General features: G+C 43.7%; 1 protein-coding gene across 11 annotated transcripts in view; it reads right to left on the minus strand.

Moving 5' to 3' along the window:
• Nucleotides 1-15,037, minus strand: part of lpp (LIM domain containing preferred translocation partner in lipoma) — a 396,217-nt gene that overhangs the window by 70,794 nt on the left and 310,386 nt on the right. The window lies entirely within an intron of this gene.

A 15,037-nucleotide genomic window follows, 5' to 3' on the forward strand; every position in this document is an offset into this window, starting at 1 on the left:
GGAAGGATGGGGAGAAAAGGAGGGAGGTCTATTAGAGAAGGTCGAGTTAGAGAACCATTAAAAGAAACACTGAAATTACAGTGAGAGGGAGGAAGCAGATGATGGAAGCTTGTCAGTGAGAACGTCAGACTGTGCACATAATGTCCTGTGTTCAAAAAGCAGATTCATCTGTAATTTTATTCATTAGGTTGTGGTACAAATGAGACACATCCCTGTCATTCTTGAAAGCTATGAATCAATTTGTGCTGAGCACTCTGGAAAGTAATGAATCTTCCCCTGTTACATGTCTCTTTCCAGAGAGAATAATGCAGTTTCCTTCAAATGAGGAACAAAACTCTGCAGAAAATGCCACATTGATTTGAGAAGGCACTCATTCACCCATTGCCCAAGAGCTGTTGCAGTCACCATCTCTGTACTTGTTGTTCTCAGGAACACTTAGACAAATGCTTTGAAATAAACAAATTATTCTTGATTGAAGTCTGATTTATTGTATTGAGCTGCCTCTGTTCAAACTGCTATTAACTCAAACATCAGGAAATTGCATAGAAATGGTTCTGTGAAAAACATCTGTGAAAAAAAGATCAGATTATGTCAAGGAATCGATTTGATGGTAATACTGGACAGATCTTTGAGTGAAACTTGACGTCATTGATTACAGACGAATATTCTCAGACCCTGAACAATGTGAACTATAGTGAGAAATTTGGGAGAAACGATTGGGAATTTGAGTGAAGCTTTTCTCGATGGTAAGGCCAAAATGGTACATTTTCTAATTGAGTACTGAATGTCCAGCAAGGTTCTCATTAACAAGCAACAATAGGCCTATTCACAGGCATTATCCCTTATTAGTCTCATATCTACAACCCCATTACAAGTTAATATTGTCTCATAAATATACAAATTCCTATTCTACCACCTGCCTGAGAGAAACTAGATGCTCTGAACCTCCAATATGAAAGTCAGAGTGTTAAACTTGGTGACTTCAGCTCACTGTTTGCTCCTCCTGACGCTCATCTTGGACATTTGGTACCAATATCTTTGCGTACAGTCCATGGGTAACATGCACCAGTCTCATTAAAACATCATGGCAGATGTCTGATCCACTTATAGGATGCTTCTGCACATCAATGCTGCACCTTGGAGTGCACCGGCACCTTTTGTTGCAATGCTGCTGGCAGGGTAGGCACCCAAATAACATATTGGATCAAGCTGCCTCTCACTCTCTTAACACTTGCTTACTTTGAGCCTATCTGGACGCTCAAAGCATCCCTGCTTTGCCAAACAAGTTCACAGTAATGCTGTCTTAACACTTCGAGCAGAAACAAATCCAGGCAGCTTGTCATGATTGTCAGCAGTTACCAGTTAAGGGTATGTGTGTGCATGTGTATGTCTGGACATCTTGCTGTATGGCAGTGTGCCAAGCCAATCTCACACCTACATCATGTTCCAGCAGTGTACAGGACAAAAACACTGAATGTACAGCAAGCAAGAGGCCAATCTCAAATTGTAAGAGAAGCAATCCTCAGTCAAGTCACAGAATCATATCATAGAATCCCCACAATTTGGAAACATGCCATTTTGCCCAACAAGTCCACACTGACCCTCTGAACAGCATCCCACCCAGGCCATCCCCCTACCCGATCTCTGTAACATTGCATTTCCCGTGGCTAATGTAGCTAACCTACATATTCTTCAATACTATGGGCAATTTAGCATGGCCAATCAACTGAACTTGCACATCAAGGGAGACACCGTTCAGGCAGAGAGATGCAACAGTGCATCAACTGCAACCTTGATATTAGTCTAGGAATTTGGGCACAGTCAGTCAGTCAGCCACTCAGGTTGGCTGTCTTTGTAGCAAGTAAGGAACTAAATGTTGGGCACCACACCACTCATCTTGGTCCTTTCACCCTATTGTGGCCAGTTTTCCTTTGGAATGAGACAAAGGGAGAGATTAAGTGAGATCAAAGTAAGTGGCTCAGCTGTTAGTATTGGTGCAGGTGGCGAGAAGGTCTGAGGTGACCTGAGTGAATTAGCCATATGAGTGTGGTAACTCGTTCATGAGGTGAGTTGTGATGACAGCAAGAGAAAACTTGGGGCATTGCAGAAGAAAGCCCTGCATGAAACTTGATGAAAATGACACATTGCAAAAATATAGTAAGATTCTGACACATAAATTTTATTTTTACAACATGTTTACTGCAGGTACACTGAACATATTCACACAAAACTGCCAATTAATTTAAATGAAACAACGTAAACATTTGTAAGTTAAAAGAGAGATAAAACAAACTATTTTACACTATGGAAGGACTATCTGAAATGGTGTCATCACAAAAATTTGAAATAAAGACTCTTTACCCTCAACCATAATCGTACAGATACTCAAAGCTCAGTGAAGGGCATCTTCGGAATTCATTCAATGCTATCTTATGAATTAATGTCTGTTAATGAGACTATAAAACAAGTTGCTGACATAGCTCAGTTACTCCTTAATGCATGTTCCTTAGATGCATGCTTTAAACAGCTTTGTTGGATGTCTTCCACTCTGATATCTTAAAGTCTTCTGTTTCTGGAAATTTTCTCTTCCTGACGTCTAAGGCGCTCATGACTTCTTTTCTTTTTCCCTGACTATTTTGGAGACTGTTATATGCCTATTGTCTCTGAATGACTGATGTCTCTCTCTAAAAGAAACTGCCTACTCACTAACCTTCTGGATAGCTCTCTGTTTCGAAAAGGAATCATGTTTCTGTCCCTGTGTTTGTGTGTCAGAAGACACTTAATTTCTTGGCAACAACAAAATTATTTTCTCCTATTTTTTCTGTATTTTCCGAAGTACCAATGTATTTACTTTAAGGCCTCAATTACATGCACGTAAACACACTTTGAGACATATGGCATGCTTGCCTTTATTTGCCAAGGCTTTGAGTTTAAGAGTGGGAAGGTTGTTCTGGAAGTATATTGTGCGCAATTCTGGAATCCACATTATATTAAGGATGTGATTGCAATGGAGAGGTGCAGAGGAGATTTGCCAGGATATTACTTAAGCTGGAGGGTTTTAGTCACAAGGAAAGATTGGATAGACTGGAGCTGCTTTCCTTGGAGCAGTGGAGTCTAAGAAGAATATGATTGAGATATATAAATTATGAGGGGCATAGATAGGGCAGAGAAGAAAGAACTTATACCTTTTGTGAAGGGTGAATGGCGGTGAATGACCATGGGCCATAGATTTAAGGAAAGGGTCAGGAAGTTTTATAGGAAATGTGAGGAATTTTGTTTTACTCTCACACAGTGTTGGGAATCTGGAATGCACTGCCTATAAGGGTGGTAGAGGCATTACAGAAGTACTTTGATGTGTATTTGTGATGCGAAGGCATACAAGGTTAGGGACCAAGTGCTGGAAAATGGGATTAGAATAATTAGAGGCTGTTATTGACCAGGATGCTGCCTGACCTGCTGCGCTTTTCCAGCAACACATTTTTAAGCTCTCTTGATGCTGCCTGACCTGCTGCGCTATTCCAGCAACACATTTTTAAGCTCTCTTGATGCTGCCTGACCTGCTGCGCTTTTCCAGCAACACATTTTTAAGCTCTGATCTCCAGCATCTGCAGTCCTCACTTTCTCCTAGCTGTTATTGACCAGCACAATCTTGAAGGGCTGAAGGCCTTTTTCTGTGCTGTAGACTTTTCTGCCAAGCCAAACCATTAGCAGAATTAAAACAGGAATGTAAAAGTATGTCATTTTTAATATACATAACTAACAAATACAAATCATGCCTCAAGCCATACATGGTTCTGTTCAAGTTAGAACCCAAGTTTTCAAATTCATCACAAAAGTAGTGAAATTCTTGGACGTGTCCGTGAGGTTTTTTTTTGCAACAAAACTTTGAAGAATTAGGACAGCCAAATCCATTATATTATTGAGCAATGAGCTAGATTTAGTTCAGTCTAACCATGCTTGCAAATCTATCTCTCAGCAATTATCACACAATCAAATGCAAAGTCAACTTTGCAAGAGAGGAACATGAAGCAGCGCTGAGGTTTTAGACTTACATGAGATTGACTTCAATGCGATCAGGCAGAGCTTTTCCTTTTATGAAACCTCTGCTTCCTGCAGGATGCTTTCACGAATGCAGCAGTGTTTATCGTATCTCTCACAACTTAAGAAACTGCAAGTGGATATTGTAGAATTGAAGAGTCCAACAAATGTTTATTATAACTAACTATTCTGTACAAACATTGCATACATTGACATGTTAGTGTCTGGGCTAACATTAAGCCATTTTGTTGCCAAAGTGCTACACGCTTTCGGTAAAGTGCTATGCTTCAAGTGATCTGAGGTAAGCTGGACTATGAGACATTTATATTCTCAGTTCATATACTGTGATGCAGTGATAATATCAGGAAAGTGACTCTTAAAGGTATACTGGCAGACTGACCATGAGATGTAACACAACATCTACAGCATCTGGGTGAATCTCTCAATGGCTGAAATAACAAGATCAGGTGAGAGTTATTCAGCAGAACATAATGAGCTTGAGAACCAATTTCTAAAGCAAATGGAGAAGAGGACTATTTGGCAATAAACCAATCATGACTGACTAATGAAGCACTGGACAAGATAAAATGAAAAGGAGAAAGCAGATAAAAATGCAAAAGCTATCACCAATCCTAGCAAATTGCAAGGCTAGTAAAGGCTACAGGAAGGAGCCTGCAAAGGGGACCAAAAAATCAACGCAAACAACTTTCATGATTTGCTTCCTCCCCCACCTGGATGCTGGATCCTTCCGGACACTTGGCCACCAAACAGTAGCTGGAGAGCATGGTCAGATGGTCACTGTTCCTGCCTGAACTGAAAGAGTGTGATTGGAATCAGATAATTGGCAAGGGAGGCCATCACAGCTGGGTTCAATTTTGTATTTGTTAGTCTTAGGATCCTGGCTGATTTCCCCATTCCTTTAACCCATGAACTGAACAAATTGATAGCCAATGAAGTCACTGTGTAGTCACTGCTGAGATGTTGGAAACATGGCATCTAATTTGTGAAAATTGCAGTGTGACTTATGTAGTGACATTAGTTACGGAGCAAACATTTGTCCAGGTTTTGAGCAATAATTCACCTTTTTTTAATCAAGTCTCACAGCCTCTTCTACATTTGCCTGATAAGCTCAGAATTCCTTGGTTCCATTGCTCACCAATGTTAGCCATGTGAGAGTCATGAACATGATCCTGAGTGAGGGGATGGGGAGGTAGATGAGGATTAGGGGAACACAATGTACAGGGATTATCAGAGAGTGGGGGTGTGGGTAATGACAAATTTTTAAAATTTGTCTTATTCATTCAGGGGATTTGGACAACACTGTCTAGGCCAGCATTTAATACCCATCACAAATTGCTCTGGAACAGTTAATGGGGAACCATTTTCTTGAACCACTGCAATCTTTGGGGTGTAGTGACAACCACAATGCTTAAGGCAACAGAGTTCCAGGACTCTGACCCACTGCCACTGAATGAATGGCAACACATTCCAAGAAAAGGATGGTGGTTACCTTGGAGGAAAACTTGCAAGTGATGGTCTTCCCTTGGATCTTGTTCTTCTAGGTGGGAGAGATTGCAGGTTTTCGAAGCTGCTGTCAGAGAAGCCTTAAGTGAGTTGTTGCAATGCATCCTGTAGATGATACACACTGCTGCTACTGAGCAATGATGGTATAGCCGGTGGTAGATGGAGTGCTTTGTCCTGGATGGTGAGCTCTTAAGTTTTGTTGGAACTGGACTCATTCAGTCAGGTGGAATGTATTCCAACCCACTCCTGATTTGTGCCTTGTAGATGGTGGACAGGCAGATGAGTTACTCATCCAGGATGCCTTGTTCTGACCTGTTGTTGTAGTTACAGTACAGCTGGTCCCATTCAGTTCCAGGTAATGGGCAACCCTCAGGATGTTGATAGTGTGGGATTCAGTGATAGTAATGCCATTGAGTATCATGAGATAATAGGTGGATTCATTTTTGCTGGGGAAGGTCATGGCCTGACACCTGTATGGTGTGAATGTTACTAGACACTTGTTAACCCAAACCTGGGTATTGTCCAGTTTTTTCTGCACTTTAACATGTATGGCTTTAATATCTGAGGAGACATGAATTTTGCTAAACATTGTACTATCATCAGCAATCTCCCCATTTCTAACCTTTTGATGGAGGAAGGCCATTGATGAAGTCATTGAAAATGACTGGGTCAAGGATATCACCCTGGGAACCTCCTGAAGATATGGTTGGGAGCCGAGATGACTGACCTCCAACAACCAATACCACTTTCCTTTGTGCCAGATATAGGGTCACAGAGATGTGCAGCACGGAAACAGACTCTTCGGTCCAACTCATCCATGCTGACCAGATATCCCACATTAATCTAATCCCATTTGCCCACACTTGGTTCATATCCCTCTGAATCCTTCTATTCATATACCCATCCAGCTGCCTTTTAAATTATGTAATTGTTCCAGCCTCCACCACTTCCTCTGGCAGCTGATACCATACTGACACAATCTGGTGTAGACATTTATCCCTGATTTCCATTGAGTCCAGTTTTGCTCAGGCTCCTCGAAGCCACATTCAGTTAAATACTACCTTAATGTCAAGGGAAGTCGCTATCATTTCTCGCCTGGAGTTCAGCAGTTTTATTCATGTTAAGATTGGGCCCATAATGAGATAAGGATCTGTATGGCCCTGACAGTTATAGGTCATCCTTATGCAAGAGCATTAATAATGACCACTTTTGTCACACTGCTGATGATCAAGTATAAACTGATGGGGTGGCAATTGGCCAGGTTGGATTTGTCCTGCTCTCTGAGTACAGGACAAACCTGGACAATTTTCCATCTTATTAGTCAGATGCCAGTGTTGTAGATGCATTGGAATAGCTTGGTGAGGGGCTCAGCAAGTTCTGGAGCACACATCTTTAGTATTGTTGACAGAATATTGTAAAGGTCGAAAGGGTTTGCAGTATCTAGTGCCTCCAAATGTTTAGACCATAAGACCATAAGACATAGGAGTGGAAGTAAGGCCATTCAGCCAATCGAGTCCACTCCGCCATTCAATCATGGCTGATGGGCATTTCAACTCCACTTACCCGCAGTCTCCCCGTAGCCCTTAATTCCTTGTGCCATCAAGAATTTATCAATCTCTGCCTTGAAGACATTTAGCGTCCCGGCCTCCACTGCACTCTGCGGCAATTAATTCCACAGGCCCACCATTCTCTGGCTGAAGAAATGTCTCCGCATTTCTGTTCTGAATTGACCCCCTCTAATTCTAAGGCTGTGTCCACGGGTCCTAGTCTCCTTGCCTAACGGAAACAATTTCTTAGCGTCCACTCTTTCCAAGCCATGTATTATCTTGTAAGTTTCTAATAGATCTCCCCTTAACCTTCTAAACTCCAATGAATACAATCACAGGTCCTCAGCCGTTCCTCGTATGTTAGACCTACCATTCCAGGAATCATCCGTGTGAATCTCCGCTGGACACGCTCCAGTGCCAGTATGTCCTTCCTGAGATGTGGGGACCAAAACTGGACACAGTACTCTAAATGGGGCCTAACCAGACCTTATAACGTCTCAGTAGCACAACGGTGCTTTTATATTCCAACACTCTCGAGATAAATTACAACATTGCATTTGCTTTCTTAATCATGGACTCAACCTGCATGTTTACCTTTAGAGAATCCTTGACTAGCACTCCCAGATCCCTTTGTACTTTGGCTTTATGAATTTTCTCACCGATTAGAAAGTAGTCCATGCTTGTATTCTCTTTTCCAAAGTGCAAGACCTCGCATTTGCTCACATTGAATTCCATCAGCCATTTCCTGGACCACTCTCCCAAACTGTCTAGATCCTTCTGCAGCCTCCCCACTTCCTCAGTACTACCTGCCTGTCCACCTAACTTCGTATCATCGGCAAACTTCGCTAGAATGCCCCCAGTCCCTTCATCCAGATCATTAATATATAACGTGAACAGCTGCTTCCCCAACACTGAACCCTGCGGGACATCGCTTTCTTGTTGTCATGTGGAGTTAATGCAACTGATTGAAGACTGGCAACTGTGATTTTGGCGACTCTAGGAAAAGGCCAAGATATGTCAACCACTTGACACTTCAGGTTGGAGATGGCCACAAATGTTTGAGTTTTGTCTTTTGCACTGATGCAATGGGCTCCCACATCATTGAGGATGTGATGTCTGTGGAACATCCTCATCCTGTTGGTTGTTTAGTTGTCCACTATTCATGACTGTAAATGGCAGGTTTGCTGAGATAAAATCTTCTCCGTTGGTTGTTGGCTTGCTTAGCTTGTGTATTGAATACTACTTCACTGTTTGGCACAGGTAGTCCTGTGGTATAGCCTTATGAGATTAATGCATCATTTTTAGATATATCTGGTATTGCTTCTGGCATGCACACTTCTTTGAAGCACGGATGATCTCCTAGTTTGATGATTATGGGAGTCTGGGGCCAGTGTGGCGCTCCCTCAGTACTAATACTCCAACTGTGCAGTGGACTGTCAGTATTGACCCTCTGACAGTACAGTGCTCCCCGCCATTGTAGCGCTCCCTCCGTACTGATCCTTTGTCAGTGCAACACTCCCTCAGTACTGACCCTCTGACAGGGCAGCACTTTCTCAGTACTGACCTTCAGTCAGTGAGGCGCTCCCTTAGTACTGACCCTCCGACAATGCAGCACTCCCACGGTACTGACCTTTTGACAGTGCAGCACTCCCTCAGTACTGACCGTCTGTCAGGACAGCACACCCTCAGCATTGCACTCAGTTGGTGGTCTATGTCTTATGCATATAACTCTGGAGTGGGAATTAAATGCACAATTTCCTGAGAGAATGCCATGCACTGAGGGACAGCTGACAGTGCGTGTCAAGGTGCCCACACTCTGAGGCTCCAGTGTTTCCTGTCACTGCAATCTGTCTTTGTTATCTCCAGAACATTTGTAGATTCTCTGCAAAACATTCTCTACTTTACCCTCAGTCATAATGTGTAATGGGTCATTATACTGTCCCTTGGCCAATCTATGCTCTGCTCTGAGGAGCTAGTGTGTTTCTCTTATTATGAATTTCATTCTGATCTCTTTGATAGTTCATTAAATTTAAATGTGCTTTCGCTTGTACCTAAACACTGAGTGTGTGACTGATTAATCAGTGTAATAAAAACTATCTAAACAGCTTGAAGCTTCCAATAAACCACTCACTTTGAACAGAAAGGTTTCACCTTTGCGATTCTGTCATTTCTCCTTTGCTAATGAACAGGTTTAGGAAAATTGCAGTTTTATATTCACAGGCTGCGTCATTTAACTAAAGATTGAGGAAAGCTGGTCAGACAAATTGCCAATGGAATGAGTCACACCTTCCTGACCGACACACATACACATCCTTAATTTGTACAAGCCATTTCCTGAGGGAATTACAAATTGGCACAACAAGCACATGATCACAGCAACGGCTCAGAATTAATATTTCCGTCTCGCTTCCTGCACTTCAGGAGTCACTTATGAGTTAGTCAAAAATGCGACAGCTCCACAGGATGGAGATTTTGCAAGACAGTTTTGGGAGGTAAAATATAAAGGCAATTATGGGAATGCTGGTACACAATTTGTTCAGTGTCACATCACAGAGATTAACTGAGGGCAGAGAAAAAGCAGAGGGAGAAAGATAGGGTGAAGGGAGGAGCCAAGGTCGAAGAGAACAAACACTGAGTTTAAGAATGCAAAATGATTCAAGAATCAGCAAAGTATCAGTGATTGAAGTAGATTTCAATTGCACAACACTGCGACAGGACAGTGATCTGTCTCAGAAATCCAGTACATCATACAAGGAGATGGAGCCAAAACTGGAACAAAAAATGATTTTTCTGATTGGCTGGACTCACTTCTCAAATCACTCCATTTCCTGACAGTCAACAGACAATAGACAATAGGTGCAGGAGTAGGCCATTCTGCCCTTCGAGCCTGCACCACCATTCATTATGATCATGGCTGATCATCCTCAATCAGTATCCTGTTCCTGCCTTATCTCCATAACCCTTGATTCCACTATCCTTGAGAGCTCTATCCAATTCTTTCTTAAACGAATCCAGAGACAGGGCCTCCACTGCCCTCTGGGGCAGAGCATTCTACACACCCACCACTCTCTGGGTGAAGAAGTTTCTCCTCATCTCTGTCCTAAATGGCCTACCCCTTATTTTTAAGCTGTGTCCTCTGGTTCGGCACTCACCCATCAGCAGAAACATGTTTCCTGCCTCCAGAGTGTCCAATTCTTTAATAATCTTATATGTCTCAGTCAGATCCCCTCTCAGTCATCTAAACTCAAGGGTATACAAGCCCAGTCGCTCCAGTCTTTCAGCGTAAGGTAGTCCCGCCATTCCAGGAATTGACCTCGTGAACCTACACTGCACTCCCTCAATAGCCAGAATGTCTTTCCTCAAATTTGGAGACCAGAACTGCACACAGTACTCCAGGTGTGGTCTCACCAGGGCCCTGTACAGCTGCAAAAGCACCTCTTTGCTTCTATACTCAATTCCTCTTGTTATGAAGGCCAGCATGCTATTAGCCTTCTTCACTACCTGCTGTACCTGCATGCTTACCTTAATTGACTGGTGTACAAGAACACCCAGATCTCTTTGTTCTACCCCTTTACCTAAATTGATTCCATTTAGGTAGTAATCTGACTTCCTGTTCTTGCCACCAAAGTGGATAACCATACATTTATCCACATTGAACTGCATCTGCCATGCATCTGACCACTCACCTAACCTGTCCAGGTCACCCTGCAATCTCCTAACATCCTCCTCACATTTCACCCTGCCACCCAGCTTAGTATCATCAGCAAATTTGCTAATGTTATTACTAATACCATCTTCTATATCACTAATATATATTGTAAAAAGCTGCGATCCCAGCACTGATCCCTGCTGTAGCCCACTGGTCACTGCCTGCCATTCCGAAATGGAGCCGTTTATCACTACTCTATGTTTCCTGTCAGCCAACCAACTTTCAATCCAAGTTAGTACTTTGCCCCCAATACCATGCGCCCTAATTTTGCTCACTAACCTCCTATGTGGGACTTTATCAAAAGCTTTCTGAAAGTCCAGGTACACTACATCTACTGGATCTCGCTCATCCATCTTCAGAGTTACATCCTCAACAAATTCCAGAAGATTAGTCAAGCATGATTTCCCCTTCGTAAACCCATGCTGACTCTGACCTATCCTGTTACTACTATCCAGATGTGTCATAATTTCATCCTTTATAATAGACTCCAGCATCTTTCCCACCACTGATTGGGGCTTTCAAGTCATTAAAGCTTTGTCAGTTTCTCTCCTCTCCGGAGGGCAACACATCAGAAACTCCCCACAAATACAACTCCTAACCAGTGGAATTTCAGAGCTGACTGATGTCATGGCCCAAAGTAGCTGTTTCTGGCAAACCCTCCCTATCTCTGTAACCTCCTCCAGCCCCTATAACCCTCCCCATCTCTGTAATGTCATCCAGCTCCTATAACCCTCCCCATCTCTGTAACTTCAACCAGCCCCATAACCCTCCCCGTCTCTGTAACGTCATTCAACCCCTATAACCCTCCCCATCTCTGTAACGTCATCCAGCCCCTATAACCCTCCCCATCTCTGTAACGTCAACCAGCCACTATTACCCTCCCCATCTCTGCAACCTCCTCCAGCCCCTACAATCCTCCCCATCTCTGTAACCCACTCCAGCCCCTATAATTCTCCCTATCTCTGTAACCTCCTCCAGCCCCATAACCCTCCCCTTCTCTGTAACCTCCACCAGCCCCTATAATTCTCCTTATCTCTGTAACCTCCTCCAGCCCCATAACGCTCCCATTCTCTGTAACGTCATCCAGCCCCTATAATTCTCCTTATCTCTGTAACCTCCTCCAGCCCCATAATCCTCCCCTTCTCTGTAACCTCCTCCAGCCCCTATAACCCTCCCCATCTCTGTAACATCATACAGCCCCTATAACCTCCCCATCTCTGTAACGTCATCCAGCCCCTATAACCCTCCCCATCTCTGTAATGTCATCCAGCCCCTATAACCATCCCCATCTCTGTAGCGTCATCCAGCCCCTATAACCCTCCCCATCTCTGTAACGTCATCCAGCCCCTGTAACCCTCCCCATGTCTGTAACCTCCTCCAACCCCTACAACCCTTCCCTTCTCTGTAACCTCGTCCAGCCCCATAACCTTCCCCTTCTCTGTAACCTCCTCCAGCCCCTATAATTCTCCTTATCTCTGTAACCTCCTCCAGCCCCACAACCCTCCCCATCTCTGTAACGTCATCCAGCCCCTATAATTCTCCCTATCTCTGTAACCTCCTCCAGCCCCATAACCCTCCCCTTCTCTGTAACCTCCTCCAGCCCCTATAATTCTCCCTATCTCTGTAACCTCCTCCAGCCCCTATAACCCTCCCCATCTCTGTAATGTCATCCAGCCCCTATAACCCTCCCCATCTCTGTAACTTCATCCAGTCCCTATAACCCTCCCCATCTCTGTAACGTCATACAACCCCTATAACCCTCCCCATCTCTGGAACGTCATCCAGCCCCTATTACCCTTCCCATCTCTGTAATGTCATCCAGCCCCTATAATCCTCCCCATCTCTGTAACATCATTCAGCCCCTATAAACCTCCCCATCTCTGTAACAGCATCCTGCCCCTATAACCCTCCCCATCTCTGTAACGTCATCCAGCCTCTATAACCCTCCCCATCTCTGTAACGTCATCCAGCCCCTATAACTCTCCCCATCTCTGTAACGTCATCCGGCCTCTATAACCCTCCCCATCTCTGTAACGTCATTCAGCCCCTATAACCCTCCCCATTTCTGTAACGTCATCCAGCCCCTATAACCCTCCCTATCTCTGTAACGACATTCAGCCCCTATAACCCTCCCCATCTCTGTAACCTCCTCCAACCCTTCCCTTCTCTGTAACCTCGTCCAGCCCCATAACCTTCCCCTTCTCTGTAACCTCCTCCAGCCCCTATAATTCTCCTTATCTCTGTAACCTCCTCCAGCCCCACAACCCTCCCCATCTCTGTAACGTCATCCAGCCCCTATAATTCTCCCTATCTCTGTAACCTCCTCCAGCCCCATAACCCTCCCCATCTCTGTAACGTCATTCAGCCCCTATAACCCTCCCCATTTCTGTAACGTCATCCAGCCCCTATAACCCTCCCTATCTCTGTAACGACATTCAGCCCCTATAACCCTCCCCATCTCTGTAACCTCCTCCAACCCTCCCCATCTCTGTAACCTCCTCCAGCCCCATAATCCTCCCCTTCTCTGTAACCTCCTCCAGCCCCTATAACCATCCCCATCTCTGTAAAGTCCTCCAGCCACATATCCCTCCCTATCTCTGTAACCTCCTCCAGCCCCTATATATCTCCCTATCTCTGTAACCTCCTCCAGCCCCTATAACCCTCCCCATCTCTGTAACGTCATTCAGCCCCTATAACCCTCCCCATCTCTGTAACGTCATTCAACCCCTATAACCCTCCCCATCTCTGTAACATCATCCAGCCCCTATAAGCCTTCCCATCCCTGTAACGTCATCCAGCCCCTATAATTCTCCCTATCTCTGTAACCTCCATCAGCCCCTCCAGATCCCTGAGAATCCTATGTGTTTCAATAAAGTTTACGCTCATTTTTCTAAAACCAATCTCTCCTCATAAGAAAATGCCTGGGATTAACCTAGTGAATTCCTGCATTGCCTCAAATTGTCAGTGTATCCTTCGGTAAACAAGAAGAGCACAATATTCCAGCTGTGGTCTGATTTGTGTCTTCTATAGGTTTAGCCTTTCTGTTTTATACTCAATTCCCTTTGAAATAAAGACCAATATTCCATTTGATTTCCCTATTACTCACTGAACCTGGCTGATGGCTTTGTGATTCACATATGAAGACCCACCTTATCCCTCTATGCTGCATCTTTCTGCAGTCTGTCCCCAGTTAAATAAGATTCAGCTCTTCTCTTCCTTTCAAAGTGCATAATCTCACATTTTTCAATATTTAATTCCATCCGCCAAGTTTTTGTCCAATCACTTGACCTGTCTATGTCTAACAACTCTTTATGTCTTCCTCACTATTTGCCCTCCCACTTACTTTAGTGTCATCCACAAAATTGCCAAAGTGCACTCACCTTCTTCATCCACACCACTCATATTTATTGTAAATAATCTTGGCCACAGCACTGATCCCTGTACCAATCCATGAGTTACGGTTTGCTATCCCAAGTTTTTAATCTTCCAATAGTTAGCCAATTCTCTATCCATGCTTGTACACTGATAAAATATCATTCTGAAAAATCAGCACTACATCTCCTCCCTAAGATGGACGTGCTCAGCAGGAACAAATAGAGTCTGACCAAGACTCCAGACAACTTAAATATCATTGCTTGACTTTCGTCCTACATCCCATAAGAATTATAAGCCAAAGTCCCAATAATTTTTCTGATTTTGTACCAGAGTACGAGCTTCTAATAATGTGAATACAAGAAGTCCCAAATCCCTTTGCCCTCTTCACAGACGTTTCAATTAATTAGGAAGAGAGTCTGTTCAGAGAGAGTCACTGAAAATTACACGGGCTCTGACATGACCTGAGAGATTCTACAGACTCATCATTCATAGTTTCCACGCTAGATACAATCCTCCCACCTGCATCTACCTATTGCTTCCCAGCTACCTTCTTCCCAGCTCCACAGATGTTATCGTTAATTTGAAGAGAGACTGTTCAGAGACAGAGTCACTGAATATTACATGGGCTCCGACGTGATCTGAGAAGTTCTACAGACTCATCATTCATAGTTTCCACTCTAGATACAATTCTGAGTCACAACTTCAGCACTGGTACGCAGTATTTACAATCTAGAAACAGACCATTCAGGCCATTAAGTCCATGTTTTCGCTCAAAGTCAGCTTTTTCCTATCCTTTCTCATCTTCCTATGTCACTATATCTTTGTATACCTTTCTATCCCATGT

The sequence above is a fragment of the Chiloscyllium plagiosum genome, unplaced genomic scaffold, assembly GCF_037043375.1.
Source record: "Chiloscyllium plagiosum isolate Xiang-an unplaced genomic scaffold, Cpla_swu_hap1 HiC_scaffold_13, whole genome shotgun sequence".
In the NCBI taxonomy this organism is placed as follows: Eukaryota; Metazoa; Chordata; class Chondrichthyes; order Orectolobiformes; family Hemiscylliidae; genus Chiloscyllium; species Chiloscyllium plagiosum.